Here is a 6,000-nt window from a genome sequence, read left to right as displayed (position 1 = left end):
GTAACATTAAGAAGGAATTTTAAAAACTGATCATACAAAGCATCTTGAAGTTAGGTTTTCAACAGGAGTGGGTGGAGTCTTGGTTTGCTATTGTACGTGCGTTGTCTTTTACACCCCATTATTGTAGATCATGTAGATGCAGGGAAAATCATCTACTGATCACTCTACTGTTACGGTCTTTTTTGTCTTTTAATTCCAGATTGAAAGGTAAAATACAGACTAGACTTTCGTATTTTCTGCGCCAGACAAAGCAGATTTGGCTACGACCCATGTAGATCGTAAACGATGTTTGATCTGTGTGGACTGTACATCTGTGTAGACTGTAGACTAAAACCGTACTGAAGAAAACAGTCTTCATTACCTATTCAGACAGGAAACGTGGTAAGAAGGTAAACTTCATGCCAGCATATAATAGCAGAAAACTACTAACAGTATCTGACCCAATGCAGAACTGCCAACCTCAAACATTCAAAAATTCAATCAGGACACCAATCATTGAATTAATGTAAAATCCTGATTTAAAAGCACATTGATTTTTCTTTTATCTGCGGGTTTCTAAGTTTATGGGGATCAGGCTTCCAGACTTTCCCTGGCAGTCATGACGGAAGAAAACACTGTTTGAAGGTTGAGCTTCTCGCATAGCCTTATACTTCTTGGAATCGGTGCTCTAAGAGATACCAAGTATTCTGTATAACAGTGACAATACTATAATAATTGGCAATACAGATCACAAAGGCAGGGCCTGTGATTAGTCATCAGTTATAAAAGAAATGGGAAGGTTAATAAGGAGCATTTGTTTCCTTCTCTGCAGTCAGCTACAGTATTGTTAGCTTGTGAAACTCTGACACCAGCTAGAGCTCTTAAGGGTGAAGTCACCTCTCACATATGAAGTTGGTAATTAAGGCTATAGGCACATAGTATAGGGTTGAGTAGGAGATTAAACCCAAGTCAGCATCACGTTACAGGATTGTTGTGTTGCCTTCACTCACAGCCTGCAGCTGCTTTTCCAACCTCTTGGCCCAAATCAGTGCCACCGTCCCTCCACTCCGTTTGCCCAAGGTCTTGGGTTGACTGGATCCACCAACATAACTGTCGATCTGCAGCAAGTCCCTTTGCCCATCTCCCCAGACCATGGCTGCCATGCCAAGCTGGGATTGGCCAGAGGAGAAGTCCTGCCCATGCAAACAGATGCTGCAAGGTTGTGGCTGGTGGATCCCCAAGGAAGCTTGATGCCATGGAGCTGCCACGGAGCTTGATGAGGCTGAGGGCCCACCAGGTTAAGCTTTCCTCTATCAGTAGGGATAAACAACTACATACACTTGAAAAATGGTCCTTCCAAGCTAAGAAACACTGGTCCCTGGGCTTATGCAATCTGTAAATTGGTCATGCAGCCTACTGGATCTCCAAGTAAAAGATAACCTCCACTGTTTCTCTTCTGTTGCCTCTCTCTCCATGTTTTTCCCCATGAGAGGGGAGTATCAGGTTGAAGTCCTGAGCAAAGTCCAGAGTGGGTAATTGCATTTTGCTGACATACCCTTCCTTGGCAGTGGGACACTATATCCTGCACCACTCGCTCTGAACTCTTGCACGGCCCTGCCACGTGTCAGGGGGTTGTGCTCCTCCCTTGAGAGGGCTGCACCTCATGGCTGGAAGATGAAACGCCCGGGTCTGCGATGCGCGGAACAGCCAGCTCTGGACAGAATTTGGTATTTAAATACAAAATGGAGATTACGCTGCAGAGTCAAGCCATTTAGCAGCAATATTTTGAATTTCAAAACTCTATGAAAGATCAGTTTTAACCTTTGAATGGAGTTCAAAAGATGTCCCTCAGCACACTTTCACTTTTAAACAAACAGGAGAATCAAGGGCCCTGACATTTCCAAAGCCCAAAACACCGGTTTGTTTTCCTTACATAAATACTTTGAATCTTAGCAACTGTCTACAAAAGATAACGATAGAATTTGTCATAATAAAATGTGATCTGCTGATAGATTTACTGTGCAGTTTTACAGCACCTTTGGGTAGCTTTGGTCCATTGAAGAGAAGAATTTGGATGTATTTTGAGCTCTAAGGACACATTCTTCCCCCTCAACGTTTTTCGTAAATGTCATTGAAGATGCAGCAGCCATGCAGCAAGTGAGAAAAGCAGCTGCGTTACCGTCAGGCTGAATTAGAATCATTGTGCAAATATACTTAAGTGACTCAGCAGTAACTAATTGAGTATTTGGGATCTATTCTCCCCTGATAGCGGTCATGTAATTCCCCTTCATCTACATGGGAATTGAGCATATGCTTTAAGCAGAAACTAGATGATGTGTGGTGAAGTAAACCCTTTAAGAAGGAGATTTTTTTTGAGAGAGAAAAGACACAGACATTCCTTTCAACATTTTTAAATTAACTGAATCGTGAGCTGGGAAGTTTTCTGAAAGGTGTTACTAAAATGAACATTTTTCTTCTGATTGGAGAGAACTAAACACCACCTTGTTTTTTCCAGAGTAGCCAGTGTTTCTTTACCTCTCCATCTGTTAGCGACAGAGTATTACAACCCCACATGTATAAATGAATTCTATTACATTACCAATGCCTTTAAAAGACAGCTTAAAAAAGCAGGAGTAGTGATTTTTAAAACAGGTTAATTTAGATGTAGGTATATTTTCTCCTCAGTGAACTAACACAGAGACACCAAACGCCTTTGCTGTCCACCTCTGAACTGGACCACACTGTTTTTCAGATTTTCAAACAACTTTCCAGTCCCCCCTTCTCACGCCCCTGCTAAAATGTCTCCCACTGGTCTATGCAAGTGGCTATTAGCTCACACTCTAGATAGAACAGCTGGTGAGAAAACCCGATGCACCTGGAAGAAGACAAAGGTATTTGCACAGAAGGTGGAAGGAGCGGGTCTGGGAGGTGGCAGTCATATCCTCGCCACTACGGGGTGTAAATACATCGGCGTGGTTTGGACCTGTACAGCTGGGATCTGTGGCGGAGATTACAGCAGTGCACCTGTCCTGTGGAAGCCACCGCTTGGCCAGGTAGGTGGTAAAGCACTAGCAGTATCGCACTGGGAACAGAAAATGGGTAGTCATGAAAAAAGAAAGGTGAAGAAAAAAAAAGAAATACAAGCCAAAAGGTACATGATTTTTTTAGCCTCTTGTGCAAGAGGCTGAGGTAGGTTATCCTCTCTCTCTCTGCTCTGCTCTAGTGAGGCCACACCTGGAGTACTGTGTTCAGTTCTGGGCCCCCCAGTTTAAGAAGGACAGGGAACTGCTCAAGCAAGTCCAGCAGAGAGCTACCAAGATGATCAGGGGGCTGGAGCATCTCCCTTATGAGGAAAGGCTGAGAGACCTGGGTTTGTTCAGCCTGGACAAGCAAAGACTGAGGGGGATTTCATCAATACTTCTAAATATCTGAAAGGTGGGTGTCAGGAGGATGGGGCTGAACTCTTTTCAGCGGTGCCCAACAACAGGCCAAGGGGCAATGGGCACAAGTTGGAACACAGGAAGTTCCACCTGAATATGAGGAAAAACTCCTTCCCTGTGAGGGTGCCAGTGCAGTGGCACAGGCTGCCCAGGGAGGCTGTGGAGTCTCCTTCCCTGGAGACATCCAAACCCCACCTGGACGCGTTCCTGTGCCCCCTGCTCTGGGTGTGCCTGCTCAAGCAGGGGGGTTGGACAAGATGATCTCCAGACGTCCCTTCCAACCCCTGCCATTCTGTGATTCTGTGATACAAATTTCAAGACGAATTGACTGCCATTACGTAATTGTGAAATAAGCTCATCACGCAGCCTCTGGGGTTTGTTGTTTGCATGTAACCCTCTTCGAAGCAGCAGTGTGAGGCAGGCTGTTCCTTTACCAAAGACGAAGAGGCATCTGTCTATTGCGTAACCATTTTTCCTTTTATTTTTACTATACAGCTACAGCCTTAGGCTGGGCGAAATATTCATGTTCTTCTCTCCTGGGTATATATTTTCTAAGGACTGCACCACTCTGATGCGTATGCAAAAGTGCACATTTTGCATATTTACTTTCTTTATACAAAATAGCATTCCCGCCACATCACGCACCACTTTCACTTCTGTGCGGATTCCCCCAAATTGATCATCTTCTCACACTTAGAATGTAATTCTCACTGAAATCACAAGCAGCCAGCTCTTCTTAGTAAGTTATTCCAGAGATAACAGCTAATTATGTTATTTCAAAAAGTGTACATCAATATTTCAGCAGGCTCAACGTTTTGAAATACTACTTGGGGCAACATCTTGGTCTTTTTTCCTAGTGGAAACATAAGGATGCATTCAGCAGACAGTTAACACACCCTTTAACATACCCTTGCAAACCCTTTCTACAGCGTCTTCTATTCCTCATAAGCCACAGTTTGAAAAAACAGCTTTAATGGATCGTTTCTTAATGTAATTAAATATATTTAACAACAGCGTGCTTCAGAGTCCTTAAATTAGTCCTGTGCCTGAAGACAATGTATTCATCCAAATCCCTCCTTAAAACATTCTTCTTCTGTAAATCCTATTAGCATTAATCTGCTAAGGCTAGGTGTGCTTCATAATTTTTTCAGATACCTGGAAAGCTTTGAGAGCTACCGCCCACTCAGCGTCTTACGGTGCCGAGCACTTTCGGAGGCCTAATTTAGCCTGGAAACCTTGCGGGGTCGTATCACCTTCCCCTGGACATCCCCAACTCAATGGCGCTGTAGGGCAAACAACAAAGTGGAAGGGTTCTGTATGATGGCATTAGCAAGGGTGTGGTAAGAAGGGACAAACCTGAGACTGAAACCTAACTGCGTATTAGAAATGCAAAGGAGAGCAGGGATAATTCACCTCTCCTTTATCGCTCCCATGGTGCATTTTGTTCCAGCAACAACAGAGACTTATACCTGAAAGTCCTTGGACAGCCGATCCCATCTGAATTCAGCCTAAGCCTCTGCAGGCTGGAGCAAGGCCTGACCGCATGGCAAGGTGGAGGCAGCAGGGACTGCAAATTTTTTCCAGCTCTAAAAAATCATGGTCAGATTATTGTTTCAAAAGGAAGATTGAACTGAACCAAACTGAAATGCGTGCACAAAAAGCCTGGAAAGGAAAGGGGCTTTCTGTTCCTCCCTGAGGTGCATGCAACGCCTTTTCTGGAAGAGAGAAGAGGCCGCATTTTCCTTTCAGGTTTATCTCACAGACACGTGACACGTGCTTGGGGCTTCCCAAGAAGAATTAGTGAAAGTCAACATGGGGAAGAGGGCGTTATTAGAGGATTTCTGAACTATTTTAAGTAGGAACATGGCAAGATCTCAGAGCATGCATTCTTTAATCACTGAAGAGTTGAAAAACTTTGTCCAAGGTTCTCCCTGCCACTTTAGCTTGGTCAGGGAAAATAACACAGTGGGGCTGCTGACTTTATTTCAGATTTGGAAAAGGTGGCTTCGCGTAGCCTCGCCTCCCAAGCCAGGAAACGCGTCCTGAGGAGAGACAGAACTGGTCTGGCTAATGCGCGAGCCTCCTCCCTTTGGAAGCCACCATGTTGGAAAGGGCTAATGGTTTTAGAAGGTTTCAGAGCAGCCTCCCCCCGAAGCAGTGGGTTTTACTCCAAACTCTCTGGGTTACTCCAGGGGGAGGACATTTCTGATCCCCCGCAGCCCAGGAACACTCATGCCCACCAAGGGGCTGCACCCCGGGGATGGCACCGGGGCCAGTGGGGACTGTGACTAGCCAGGGCCAGTGGCCAGGCCGGCATGTCGACCCTTCCCCTGGGGGCCGGGGTCTCCCGTGGGAAGGGCCTTCTGCCTGCCCTCTTTAACCACCCGCGGGGAAGCCGACCTCTCCCACGAGTTGAGGAGCGCAAGGTGGCGGCTAGGACCCGCCCGGGGACGGGTCTCGATTTTGGAAGAACGGGGCGAGCTTGGGGTGGTTTCCGTGCCCGGCGCCCTCTCCTGAGGGAACGCCACCGGGGCAGGTACACACCGACCACCAGAAGTAAAAATTAACCCCCAATCCGGCA

This window comes from Phalacrocorax aristotelis, chromosome 1 (assembly GCF_949628215.1).
Source record: "Phalacrocorax aristotelis chromosome 1, bGulAri2.1, whole genome shotgun sequence".
NCBI classification, from domain to species: Eukaryota; Metazoa; Chordata; class Aves; order Suliformes; family Phalacrocoracidae; genus Phalacrocorax; species Phalacrocorax aristotelis.
Note: the sequence above shows the minus strand (reverse complement) of the source record.